The 15,250-nt window shown below is 36.1% G+C and overlaps 1 protein-coding gene across 1 annotated transcript in view; it reads right to left on the bottom strand.

Moving 5' to 3' along the window:
- Nucleotides 1-6,875, bottom strand: part of LOC125672806 (pyrin-like) — a 132,618-nt gene extending 125,743 nt beyond the window's left edge. Inside the window, exon 1 of the mRNA XM_056148076.1 lies at nt 6,761-6,875. The gene's annotated coding sequence lies outside the window, so the exon portion shown is untranslated. The remainder of the gene's footprint in view (nt 1-6,760) is intronic.
- Between the last annotated feature and the right edge of the window lie 8,375 nt (nt 6,876-15,250).

The raw sequence follows: 15,250 nt of genomic DNA, 5'->3' as shown, positions 1-15,250 counted from the left end.
TAGTCCACAAAAGATTGTATATAGATAACTAGTAACACAGTCAAATTAGTCCACAAAAGATTGTTAATAGATAGCTAGTAACACAGTCAAATTAGTCACAAAAGATTGTATATAGATAAATAATTAGTAACACAGTCAAATTAGTCACAAAAGATTGTATATAGATAACTAGTAACAGTCAAATTAGTCCACAAAAGATTGTATAAAGATAGATAACTAGTAACGCAGTCAAATTAGTCACAAAAGATTGTAAATAGATAGAGAACTAGTAACACAGTCAAATTAGTCACAAAGGAATGTATATAGATAGATAACTAGTAACACAGTCAAATTAGTCGACAAAAGATTGTATATAGATAACTAGTAACACAGTCAAATTAGTCCACAAAAGATTATATATAGATAACTAGTAACACAGTCAAATTAGTCAACAAACGATTGTATATAGATAACTAGTAACGCTCTCAAATTAGTCACAAAATATTGTATATAGATAGATAATTAGTAACACAGTCAAATTAGTCACAAAAGATTGTAAATAGATAGAGAACTAGTAACACGGTCAAATTAGTCACAAAGGATTGTATAGAGATAGATAACTAGTAACACAGTCAGATTAGTCGACAAAAGATTGTATAGACATAACTAGTAACACAGTCAAATTAGTCCACAAAAGATTGTATATAGATAACTAGTAACACAGTCAAATTAGTCCACAAAGGATTTTATATAGATAACTAGTAACACAGTCAAATTAGTCCACAAAACATTGTATGCAGAAAACTAGTAACACAGTCAAATTAGTCCACAAAAAATTGTATATAGATAACTAGTAACACAGTCAAATTAGTCACAAAAGATTGTAAATAGATAGAGAACTAGTAACACAGTCAAATTAGTCAACAAACAATTGTATATAGATAACTAGTAACACAGTCAAATTAGTCCACAAAAGATTGTATATAGATAGCTAGTAACACAGTCAAATTAGTCCACAAAGGATTTTATATAGATAACTAGTAACACAGTCAAATTAGTCCACAAAACATTGTATGCAGAAAACTAGTAACACAGTCAAATTAGTCCACAAAAAATTGTATATAGATAACTAGTAACACAGTCAAATTAGTCACAAAAGATTGTAAATAGATAGAGAACTAGTAACACAGTCAAATTAGTCAACAAACAATTGTATATAGATAACTAGTAACACAGTCAAATTAGTCCACAAAAGATTGTATATAGATAGCTAGTAACACAGTCAAATTAGTCACAAAATATTGTATCTAGATAGATAATTAGGAACACAGTCAAATTAGTCACAAAAGATTGTAAATAGATAGAGAACTAGTAACACGGTCAAATTAGTCACAAAGGATTGTATAGAGATAGATAACTAGTAACACAGTCAGATTAGTCGACAAAAGATTGTATAGACATAACTAGTAACACAGTCAAATTAGTCCACAAAAGATTGTATATAGATAACTAGTAACACAGTCAAATTAGTCCACAAAGGATTTTATATAGATAACTAGTAACACAGTCAAATTAGTCCACAAAACATTGTATGCAGAAAACTAGTAACACAGTCAAATTAGTCACAAAAGATTGTAAATAGATAGAGAACTAGTAACACGGTCAAATTAGTCACAAAGGATTGTATATAAATAGATAATTAGTAACACAGTCAAATTAGTCTACAAAAGATTGTTTAGAGATAACTAGTAACACGGTCAAACTAGTAATTAGTGTACTAATATTAATACTGTTCCACTAAACACAATGATACAGATAAGATATAATTAGTAAACAGCAGTGAGAGACAAATGTTCTATCAGTTAAACTCACATACACAAGTACATTACACATCACAGACACAGGGCTGTAATTAACACAGGGCTGTAATTAACAAGGAGCTGTAATTAACAAGCAGTTGTAATCAACACACTGATGTAAATAGCACTGCAGAAACGTGTAATTAACACCGTTTTGATAAATGTAATTAACACCATAGAGATGTGTAATTATCACTGTGTTTATAGATATTGGATTTTCTTCACTTTAGCAGTGAGTAACTCAGCCACAAAGAGGTTGTCTCTGATGTCCACACATAAACCTAATGGAAACTCTAAATCACAGTGAATGTAACGGAGGAACTGTCCGTCCTGATCTAGGATGTGGATACGGTGATTGTTAATGTCTGCTGTCAGGATGTGACTCTGGCTGTCTGTTGTGATGCCGCGTGGATCAAATGATTGCTTGCTATTAGAGGGATGACCAGTGTATCTAAATCGGAGTTTTCCTGACTGATTGACCACCACTACTACTCTAGCTTCACGATCAGCCACACAGATATCCAGGTTCTTGTTCTCACTGATGTAACCAACAGATGAATAGAGAGGACGACCCTGATCATCAAACTGAATGCTTTGTTTCTCTGTGGAGCCGGAGTAACGCACGACTTTGGATTCTTTGAGATCATCACTGTTCATGGTAACCAGGAGATTGTTACCCGCGGTACAGCAGACAGAGAGAGGTCTCCACCCCTGTAGTGTGATCACGGTATGTATCTGTTTATTCTTAATTAAGTTCACGGTGTTATTACTAGTGTCAGTATAAACAAGATCTCCGTCCCGTGTCACTGCTATGTACCCCGGTTGTCCCCCTGACTTGGTTTTTATTGATGTCAGTAGTTTACTCTGGAGGTTGAGCAGCTTCATGGTTTCGTTACCCCCGCGTGTCCAGACTTGATCTTCACTCAGACAGCGAACACTGAATAGTCTGTAATACCCAGTGTCTATGGCGGCGGTGAGGCGCGGTTCATCAAGCAGTGGTTTGACTGGAGGAGACGATACAGCTTCTGCTGACTTCATTGTGTCGCCATGTTCTGTGTTAATGGATAATGGCGACAGGGAACCAAACATTTCATTGAGCTGATCTTTGTTTATTTTCTGAGGAGTAAAACTCGGCAATGTTGCATGAACTTTAGGCGGTAATGTTTGAAATTCGGAATTCCTCGATTTGTAAGTAGAGGTTAAAGAGACGTCATTTGATTTTAGGATTGATTTCAAGTCGGACATGATCTGATTGAGTTCCGCCATTTTCTGTGTGATTTCTTCTGTATTTTTATTCAGGGTAGACAGGTGTTTGTTTTTCATCTCCTGAATGGCAGATTTCCGCTGATTGACAATGACGGTGATCTCCCGGTGTAAGATTTCACCTTCATGCTCGGCAGCTGTTGTCAATATCCCGTAATTCGTTTCTATTTCGGCTTGTTGTGTTTGGACCTCGGACGCCATTTCTTCATATCGCGGGTAAATTCTCGTCTCGAGTTCCTCTAAATCTTTTTGCAAACTTTGTGTTTTGGAGTTGAGTTTTTCCAGAAATTCTGATAACTTGTGACCTTTGTGTTTACCGGAGGAGATGCAGGTAATGCAGACAATAATGTCACAGTCCTCACAGTGATGTTTACAGAGTTCATTGGCGTGTTTCGGACATTTCTGGTAGTTCGGAGTAGACTTTCTTTGTAAATAGGGCATAACATGGTGTTGTTTAGAGGAGTCCGAGAGGTGTTTTCCAACACAGTTAACACAGATATTTATATTACAAACTTTACAACGACTCTGTAGGGGGACAGTCTCACATAGGTTACACAGTAGGACTTCCTGAGCACTGCGTCGGGGATGCATTTCTGACGCCGGGATCACACAAACAGTTTACTGTCAATGAAAAAGGGGGATCTTGAAAAAAATATTCTAACAGGTCAAAACAATTTACCAGGTAAAATTACTGTATGACATAAAATAGTGCGGTCATTAATTTTAATATTTCAAATGACATTTAAGTATAAGCATCGCAATAATCTCCCCTCCCCCGAATTATAACTGAACAGCAATATCTCATTGATCACTGGAATATCGATATTATTATACCCCCCCGCAACAAGTTGTGGAGGGTATACTGGAATCGGGTTGTCCGTCTGTCTGTCCGTCCGTCCGTCCGTCTGTAGACACAATGGTTTCCGGGCTCTAAAGCATTATCATTTCCACCTACCGTCACCATATTATATATATGGACTACCCATAGGATGAAGATGTTCCCTATTGATTTTGGGGTCAAAAGGTCAAAGGTCAAGCGCACTGGACATCGAAGTAGCAATATGGTTTCCGGGCTCTAAAGCGTTATCATTTCCACCTACTGTCACCATATCATAGATATGGACAACCCATGGGATGAAGATGTACCCTATCGATTTTGGGGTCAAAGGTCAAGCGCACTGGATATCGAAGTAGCAAAATGGTTTCCGGGCTCTAAAGCGTTATCCTTTCCACCTACAGTCACCATATCATATATATGAACTACCCATGGGATGAAGATGTTCCCTATAGATTTTGGGTTCAAATGGTCAAAGGTCACGCGCACTTGACATCGAAGTAGCAATATGGTTTCCGGGCTCTAAAGCGCTATCCTTTCCACCTACCGTCACCATATCATAGATATCGACAACCCATGGGATGAAGATGTACCCTATCGATTTTGGGGTCAAAGGTCAAGCGCACTGGATATCGAAGTAGCAAAATGGTTTCCAGGCTCTAAAGCGTTATCCTTTCCACCTACAGTCACCATATCATATCTATGAACTACCCATGGGATGAAGATGTACCCTATCGATTTTGGGGTCAAATGGTCAAAAGTCACGCGCACTGGACATCGAAGTAGCAATATGGTTTCCGGGTTCTAAAGCGCTATCCTTTCCACCTACAGTCACCATATCATACATATGGACTACCCATGGGATGAAGATGTTCCCTATCGATTTTGGGGTCAAAAGGTCAAAGGTCACGCGCACTGGACATCGAAGTAGCAATATGGTTCGGTTTGTCATGCCATTTGGTTTTTACACTCAGAAAAAAGGTAGTTTATACCTATTACCAACACCCTTTGGGAGATTGGGGTAAGCGGGGGGTATTCTTAGTGAGCATTGCTCACAGTACCTCTTGTTGACACTAGAATGGCAGAATGCGTGTATATAATTTTGTCTAACCTAAACATCCAACATGGCCTCCCTGTTCTTTCGACCTTCCGTCTAGTTCCGTGATTAAATACCGCCTGTATGCACTATTTATGTGTCATCGCCTGTTTAAATGGTTTAAAGTTTGTTTGACCTAGTTCATGTTGGGTAGCTTTGTCAACATTTACGTCAGGAGATTGAATTTCATTTCATCAAAAAATAGAATTAAATCACTTACCTGATCGAAATACTTACAGTTACATTACTTTAGGATTGTAAAGCGTATTTGCATTCGCTAATGCGTAATTGCACGCCTGGTTTTCAACTTTGATGCGTATTTGGTAAAAAATAACGAGCATTTACGCTCACGTGCACCTTATCTGGAGCTATGATAATTTTCTTGGTTCCGGAAATTTCAGGATAGTTACAGGTACAGATCAGTATTTTGTATGTAATGACCACATTTTTCTATATCTAAAAAAGATATGAATCTAGATTGAGAGATGTTGTCTACATTAGGAGCGAAGAGACAGAATACTTCGGGGCATCCAGGTGTGTAAGTTGCGTTCTCTAGTAGGGGAAAGTGTTGGTATTGCGGACGGGTGTGATATTTTCGACAGTCAACAAAAAACATTATATTTACGTTTTCTCAGTTTAAACTTATTTCCGAATTTGATATATTTACAAACTAGAAAACACCTAATTATATGCACATGGGTAAATTAACTCTGATTGGTTGATTTGTGTACACAACCTTGTAAAAGATGTCAGCATTCATTTTGTTTGATCGGTAAACATGAGTCTCATTGAAACATTTTCTGGTAAAAGTTAGATCTACAGATATGATTAAACAAGAGGCCAATGGGCCACATCGCTCACCTGAGTCACATTGGTCCATACATTTGAATATGAAGATTTTCCATACATATTTGCATGTAAAACCTTAGTTCCTATTGTGGCCCCAACATACCCCTGGAGGTCAATATTTTTTTCAAGTTTTACTTGAATCTGCACTATGTCAGAGAGCTTTCATGTAATTTTCAGCTCTTCTGGCTCATTGGTTCTTGTCTATGTAAAACTTGGATCCCCTATTGTAGCCCCATCCTAACCCCGGGACCATGATTTGAACAGACATGAATCTGCACTATGTCAGAAAGTTTTCATGTAAATATCAGCTTTTCTGGCTAAATGGTTCTTGAGAAGAAGGTTTTTAAAGATTGTCCCTATATATTTGTATGGAAAATTTTGTTCCCCCTTGTGGCCCCATCAAACCCCGGGGCCACGGTTTTAACAAACTTAAATCTGTACCAAGTCAGAAAGCTATCATGTAAATATCAGCTTTTCTGGCTCAGTGATTATTGAAAAGAATTTTTTTTAAAGATTTTCCAAATATATTTCTATGTAAAACTTTGATCCCCTATTGATGTTACATCATACCCCCGGGGGCCATAATTTGAACAAACTTAAATCAGCATTATGTTAAGAAGATTTCATGTAAATATCAGCTTTTCTGGCTCAGTGATTTTTAAAGATTTCATGTAAATATCAGCTTTTCTGGCTCAGTGATTTTTAAAGATTTTTTCTATATATTTGTATGTAAAATTTTGATCCCATATTGTGACCTCATTTAACCACCGGAAGCCATGGTTTTAACAAACTTGAATTTGCACTATGCCAGGAAGCGTTCATGTAAATTTCAGCTTTTCTGACCCAGTGGTTCTTAGGAAGATTTTTAAATGACCGCACCCTATTTTTGCATCTGTGTGATTATCTCCCATCTGGTGTGGGCATCGCCCTTCATTTGAACAAACTTGAAAGCTCTTCACCCGATGTTACTTTTGGTCAAGTTTGGTTGACAATAACCCAGTGGTTCTGGAGAAGAAATCGAAAATGTAAAAGAGATTAGATACGTACAGACGGACGGGCATATAGAGGACGGACAACAGGCGAGCTTTTAGCTCAGGAGAAATAAAATTATAAACAAAATCAAAATCACTACCAGAAATGAATTAACATAATGTACGAAAACAAAACCATGAAATGCCAGTGAACCACAAAATAAAACACAACTACCGTAAGAAGTTATAACACAATGTTTATGAAAGACCTTTTGTTGTTGCAACATTCTACCTGACTTTAGTTAAGTGTTGATACGTGGCATAGATAGCAGAAAAACTCTGATGGAACCGGAATATTGTCGAATCGACCTTATACATACATGTACAAGATTATTTTTTCCAGTGGTTAGATAATGAGCATTTCCAAAATACATTGACTACTATCTGAAATTTGAACACCTTCCCCAAACAACTATAGGTGACAATCAAAGAAGAACTATACATCTAATCATATATAGACTATACACACGTGTATACAATTAGTCATATTTAGATTGTACAAACGCGTATACAACTAATCATATATAGACTATACACACGTGTATAAAGCTAATCATATATACACCATACACACGTGTATACAACTCATCATATATAGACTATCCACACGTGTATACAACTAATCATATATAGAATATACTCATTTATATACAACTAATCATATATAGATTATACACACGCGTATATAACTAATTATTTATAGACTATACACACGTGTATACAGCTAATCATATATAAACTATACACACGTGTACATAACTAATCATATATAGACTATACACACGTGTATACAACTAATGACATATGGACTATACACACGTGTATACAACTAATCATATATAGACTATACACACGTGTATTCAACTAATTATATATAGACTATACACACGTGTATACAACTAATGACATATGGACTATACACACGTGTATACAACTAATCATATATAGACTATACACACGTGTATACAACTAATTATATATAGACTATACACACGTGTATTCAACTAATTATATATAGACTATACACACGTGTATACAACTAATGACATATGGACTATACACACGTGTATACAAATAATCATATATAGACTATACACAGGTGTATACAACTAATCATATATAGACTATACACACGTGTATACAACTCATCATATATAGACTATCCACACGTGTATACAACTAATCATATATAGACTATACACACGTGTATACAACTAATCATATATACACTACACACGTGTATACAACTAATGACATATGGACTATACACACGTGTATAAAACTAATCATATATAGACAATACACAAGTGTATACAACTAGTCATATATAGACTATACACACGTGTACACAACTAATCATATGCTATACACACGTGTATACAATTAATCATATATAGACTATACACAAATGTATACAACTAATCATATATAGACTATACACACGTGTATACAACTAATCATATATAGACTATACACACGTGTATACAACTAATCATATATATACTATACACACGTGTATACAACTAATCATATATATACTATACACACGTATATACAACTAATCATATATCCTTACCCAATATATGGTACCAGATTAGTACTTGACCAATCAACACGTCAAATATGACTTGATGTAAGAAGTAATATTTATTCGACAACATCAGACTACTACATCAAATGTGACGTGGGTATCATTATACTGTACCTACACAACACTGAGGCGACATCAGACTTCTGCATCAAACGTCACGTGGGTATCATCATACTGTACCTACACAACACCGGGGCGACATCAGACTACTACATCAAACGTCACGTGGGTATCATCATACTGTACCTACACAATACCTGGGCGACATCAGATTACTACATCAAACGTCACGTAGGTATCATCATACTGTATCTACACATCACTAGGACGACATCAGGCTAATACATCGACAAGTGTATGGTATTGGGTAGTAAATAAAAGTTAGATTTATGGTAGGAAAATCCCTACTTATTTCAAGTTTTAATTTTTTGTATTAATTTCTTTGTCCAAGGCCCTGATTAAATAGCCTATACCAATAAAAGTTTTGTGGCAAGTTTGACTGAATTAAAAAACAATTTAAAACAACTGACACATTATGAGTAGAAAAAATCTTATATCGCCAAAAAAAAAAAAAAAAGGGAAAACCACGGCAAAGGCTGTCATTCCGTTACATATTCCTTTGATACATTTTAGGACTAGCATAATATAGTTTCAGCAGTTCCTTGCAATTTGATCACCTATCAGGGTGTATAAAAGATAACAATCTGTATTGCAAAAAATTGCATTTACTTGGAACTGGTCCACTCTAGTAGCTGCAAAGTTCCTTCGGCCATTACTTAATGTATAACTACATTCTTGCATAATTTTGCTGGTTTGGTGTAACATGCTGATCGTGAAGTTACTATAACTCGTAATCACCTCCCTATCTACCGTCCTCATTTATGATAGGACACGTGGGTGTCATCATATCATGGGTACACAATCCCAGAACAGTACTATATCCATGTATAATCTTTGACTGTGTGTACTTCAGAAGTTTACCTAACGTTGTTTGTGCAAAATGTCACAATGTATACACTTATTAGATAGATAAAAACTCAATCAGGGGATTGGTGAATTAGCAGATAAACATATTGTAATATCCGCGTCTGAAAAAAAACACCAACACAAACAAACATTGGTTGCTGCAATGCTTTAATAAGGAAATTCCACTGATCGTAGTGTCTAAATCTAACTGATGTGATACGTAGCAATTGTTAGGCCGTTCTTTACATACTTATTTTGAATATGGGTTAGTCCTCTTACCTGATCAAAATACTTACTGTTTCCTCTAAACCTGTTCAAATGAATTGTTAATCAATGAGTTATAAAAATATGACAGTAATCTGAAATCTATGAACATTTTTTTGGATACCAATTACACGTATAGCCTTAAATATCCTACTTCGATATCAGAAGTAAGATTAATATATTACAGATATATGCGTCATCAAAGTGTTGTAACAATTGCTGTGTTTTATACTTGACACATTGGTTCTGACTACACATTACTTCGATTACCTGATCAAGATATAGCGCCCAAGGCGGGCATGACCGGTCGGTAGCGAATTCTGATTTCTCTAAGACATCTGACCCCACCTCTGGTATATCCAGGGATCCCTACTTATCCAACTTTCTATTCTGCATTCGAGTTATGAGATTGATCATTGTTCATTATCTTTACCTTTTCTTCTTAAAACGGTCACACCCGCTGTGAACCCGATGTTTTCATGGGTAGTTTTAGTTCGTTATTTTCAGCTGCTCATTTAACACTGTGTAGAGATGTAGAACTGTAAATATTTACCTTAAATTGTCCACTACATTATCATTGAACTCTCGCTGTTTCCTTTGTAGAGTTCAGTGTATCTCTTCAAGAACTGCATTGGTGTGCAATTCGGCCGGGTAGGTGAGAGATTGCGTCCGTGAAGTTTAGAGATCTGGTGAGTGAAGCCGCTATCAGAAGCAATCACCACCCTGTATAAAGTCCTCATTTATAACACGCCACGTGAGTGTTATCATGCTGTGGACGCACAAACACGGCCTTTACCACTCCAGTGAAGTGCCGCGGTCGGGGGTTTGAAAGATAAATAAATTGTATATCTGCGACTGTAAACACCACGTATAGATTAAAATTTGAGGTTCGATTATGCATATATGATGGATGAGTTGAAACACATGAAATTAATCTCTTTAATTCAGCAAGTAATGCTTCATTTTCAATATGTATGATATCAAGTATTTAGTGCAGTGTGTTATCTTCTAATTCTTGGTCTTCTGTCATGTGTGGTTTATAATGATCTACATATACAACCAAAGAGATGCTTGTTTGTATGCTTTATAATGATCTACAATTACGATCAAAGACACGCTTGTTTGTATGGTTTAAATGATATATATGTACAATCAGAGAGACGCTTGTTTGTATGGTTTAAACTGATCTATATGTACAATCAGAGAGACGCTTGTTTGTATGGTTTAAACTGATCTATATGTACAATCAGAGACACGCTTGTTTGTATGGTTTAAACTGATCTATATGTACAATCAGAGAGACGCTTGTTTGTATGGTTTAAACTGATCTATATGTACAATCAGAGAGACGCTTGTTTGTATGGTTTAAACTGATCTATATGTACAATCAGAGAGACGCTTGTTTGTATGGTTTAAACTGATCTATATGTACACTCAGAGAGACGCTTGTTTGTATGGTTTACGGTCGATACTGTATTTAATGGCTCCTTCAAAAACCTCTTGTGAAGAATTATTTCGCCATCGAAAGAGTGATATAAGCTCTCAAGTACTTTGTATTATATTTGGTGATTTTTTTCTGAAATAATAAAAAGGTGCTTTGTTTGCAAATAAGACATTCTAGAGTTCAAATTTTGTTTTGATTTGATGAGTGATATGAATATCCAAGAAAATATGCTTTATTGACCCAGACGTTATGATTTTTTAAATAATAAAAAAAAATATCTATTGAAAATTGAAAACATTATTTCCTGATATTTTTTTTTTTGAATCTACGGTTAAAATCTAAAAAAGGCATGTCGATTACAAATAAGATATATCAGATAAATATATTGTAAAAACAAATTGAAAAGACATGGTCAAAATTCAGAAATATTACGATTTCTCAGATTTTAACCAAGCCCGAACAGAATTATAATAAGGAGTCACAGAGAACATTGCAAAAAAAATCACATTCCCTTGATGTAAAATTACTTACAAATTAAATGAATTGGTAAAAGAAATTAATCTCTTGAGGAAAGGTGTATACGATTAGCAACGATATGATTATTTTCGTAATCTCTATCAATTTTGATCGGGTTCGGTACTTTTCTCTAGTTTGAATATAGTGATTAAACCTAAAATTTTGTCATTTCGATTCAATTTCTTTTTAAAACATATTTCTTGCATATATTCTGCTCGACACATTTCTTCTTACACGTAATTAGGCAGTTTGTCAGCAACAACACCAATAAGAAAATCTGTTTCCCGCCCTAGCATAAGTAAATGATAGATATTTACTAAGTCATCATTTCTTAGGGTAAATGATTATCCCAATCATATCTATGCTCGCCAACAAATGATGAAGGCATTTCCCTTGGTGTATCCGGGACCCGTGTTTGCCCAACGCCCGGTATTGTAATCCTTATAGAACGTTAGAATTTTTTTACTGTTCGTTATTTCCACCTTTCTCTATAGTATGTACACGTTTGATTATTCACCATAACGGGTACCTGAAAAGTGCGAAACGAAATCGAAACGAAACGAAATTTACCGGAACGAAACGAAATCCACCGAAACGAAACGAAATCGAAACGAAACGAAATAGATTGTATAACCAATCTCCTTTAATTATAATAATTAAAAATGGTATCTTAGGCCCCTGTGAAAGTTACCACATATCAACAAAATTCGCCTCCCCTTTGATGTAGGTTTTCGGCTTGACTGATACAAAGTTTTAAAAGTTGAAAGGGGGTGAATAAGCTCAAAGTACATATCCGACGTTGATTAAATACTATGTGCAATTAATTTCGGATCCATACATTTCAGAACGAAGGGTTACAATCTCAGATGTCTGGGGAAACACACTACACGAAGGGTGGGGTCGCCAGCGTTGGATGCGCTTTTGCCATGGATACATTGTTTGAAGAAAATGGTGTCTGAGAAAGTTGGAAGCAGAGCTATTAACCTCCTATTTCATATCTAACTGCTGAGGTGCGAGTACCTTCAATAATGGAAAAAAAAATGTATACCATATTTTATTAATGTAATTCGGTAAGATATATATGCATGTGTTGTTGTTGTTGTTGGTTCCTTTTTATTTCTGTGCAGGATTAAGGGTAATGTCCACACTAGTGGGCCCTCTTCCAGGTATCTGGCTAACTGCACGCATGGTAAATCTCACCTCAGATATCCATTTTTTCCGGTCTTGAGGGTCGACACTAAAGTGTGTCCATTCTCTTTGATCTTTCTCCGTCAGCTCTCTCCATGATCACATTGACCGACCAACTCTACGTCTCCCAGGAACTTGTATGTTTAGAGCTCACTTGACTGCACTGTTGGATCTGACAACGTTACCATACCAGCGGAGTCTCCTTTCCCAAATATGATGTCGAGGTCATCGATGTCTAGTCGCCACAGCAATTCAGTGGAACCTACAGTGACCATATCTTCAGGCTTGATGTTACAGATCTGTATTATCATGATCCTGTCATTGCGTAGTAGGGGATGGAGTGTTTATTTGATCAGTGCCCAGGTCTCACTGGCATGGAGCAGAGCGCTCCGTACGCAGGTGTTATACACTCGACCACGGGTCTTATACGACAGGTGACTGGTAACAAGGTGAAGATAACGAACAGTGATCAATCTCATAACTCCTATAAGCGATACAAAATAGATAGTTAGGCAAACACAGACCCTGGGCACACCAGAGATGGGATCAGGTACCTAGGAGGAGTAAGTGTCCCTTGTTAACCGGTCACACCCACTGTGAGCCCTATATCCTGATCATGTAAACGGAGTTATCCGCAGTCAAAATCAGTGTGCCAAGAACAGCTTAACAATCGGTATGAAACACGCCAGACAGCATTTGACCCAATGCGAGGTTGTATTGACGAACTAGATCGTTATAACGACCAAATAATTTGCGAAATGCTGACTTCAATCGAGACTGTTGAAACCCCTGTACCACCAATTTGTTTGTCAGTAGCTTATTTCGATTTAAAAACTGACTATACGCAGAACAAGCTCTTGCATATCGAATCAATTGAGATATATAAACACGATATGTAGGTGATAGTGGAATATTGCTACATAAATACCGGAAGTTGACGATGGAGAAGCTGAAATCATCCCGTTTGTCACACAGTTGAGTTGTCAGTTTGCCATTAATGTCTACTTTCAATAAAATATCTAAGTATGAATCAGAAGTTGACCACTATGTGGTGTCCTTTATTTCGAGCTCGCAGGAATATATCAAATCGACATATGAATGGAAGCTATTATTGTTTATAGACAAAACGTCATTGATATATCTAAATGTCGAATTGAAGGCCACAGCGAGAGATTTTTTTCTTCTTGCGTAGAAGTTTTGAATAAATTCTGCTTCATATGAATATAGAAATAGGCCAGCTCAGAAAGGAGCACAATTCGTGTCCATGGGAATTCCAACACACTGTTGGAAGACCTGATCACCAAAGACCACGAAGATATTGTCAATGAGGAACTCTAGCATATCTTTTATTTCAACTTCAGCGTAATTGTGCGTGGAATAAGAGTGGTGTTTAACAAAGTAAGTTTTTGAATGACTGATAACTAGATATGAATACTTCTATCTTCCATTTTTGTTGAAGAAGCAACTGTCTATGATGTCAAAAAGTCTAGTCTTTAATTTATCGTGAGGAATGGTCGTGCATAGTATTGAAAAGTCATAAGTTTTAATGGTATTGATTTGGGAAAAATTCTGCGATTTCAAGTTTACTAAAAGTTCTTTAGAATTTTTTGGAATCCACATTTGATTAACACCACTTCTGGCATATGTAGTCGCACAGTAAGTTTGAAGTTTCTCCTTTACAGCTGTTAATATTTTCGTGAGGAGTAAAGATAGGGGCTTGCCAGAGCACTTACTGGATCCAACAATGTAGCTTTGTTTGTAAGGGTTTTTATGTAGTTTAGGAATCCAGTATAGGTACGGTATCTCATATTCATTCGACTCATTGACTGGGATATTAAATGTGTCTAAAACTGAAGCATGGCTTTGAAGAATTCCATCTTTTGAAAGGGCAGTTTGAGTATAAGTTGATTACCAAAAGTGGAATTAATGCCAAGTTCGTTTATAATACAGTTGTAATAATGAGCCTTACAAACAAAGACAATGTTGTTACTAGCTTTGTCAGCTGGAACCAAAACATATCCCTCATGTAACCTATTTAATTCTTTTATCACTTCTGGTTTATTAAACACAGTAGGATAGATGGTACGTACTTTTTGTTTTCATGTGTATAATACGGGATTTTAATATCCCTCTTATGCTTTTAACCCATTCTGACAATGTAGCAAGTTCTTCTTTTTCATATTTAGTCCATCGTCTGGCATAATCTTCGACATAATTCATAATAGAGATGAAGTTTTGTCGCCAATTAAAAGACCGAGGTTCTTTGTATTTAGGACCTTTTAAAATAAGTGATTTGAGGTCCTCATTTTTAACTATATCAACATCACCAGTAATGACATGTCCAGCTGGACTATAGTTGAAAGAAGATG

Source organism: Ostrea edulis, chromosome 8 (assembly GCF_947568905.1).
Source record: "Ostrea edulis chromosome 8, xbOstEdul1.1, whole genome shotgun sequence".
In the NCBI taxonomy this organism is placed as follows: Eukaryota; Metazoa; Mollusca; class Bivalvia; order Ostreida; family Ostreidae; genus Ostrea; species Ostrea edulis.
Note: the sequence above shows the minus strand (reverse complement) of the source record. Positions and strands in the feature narration are given on the sequence as shown.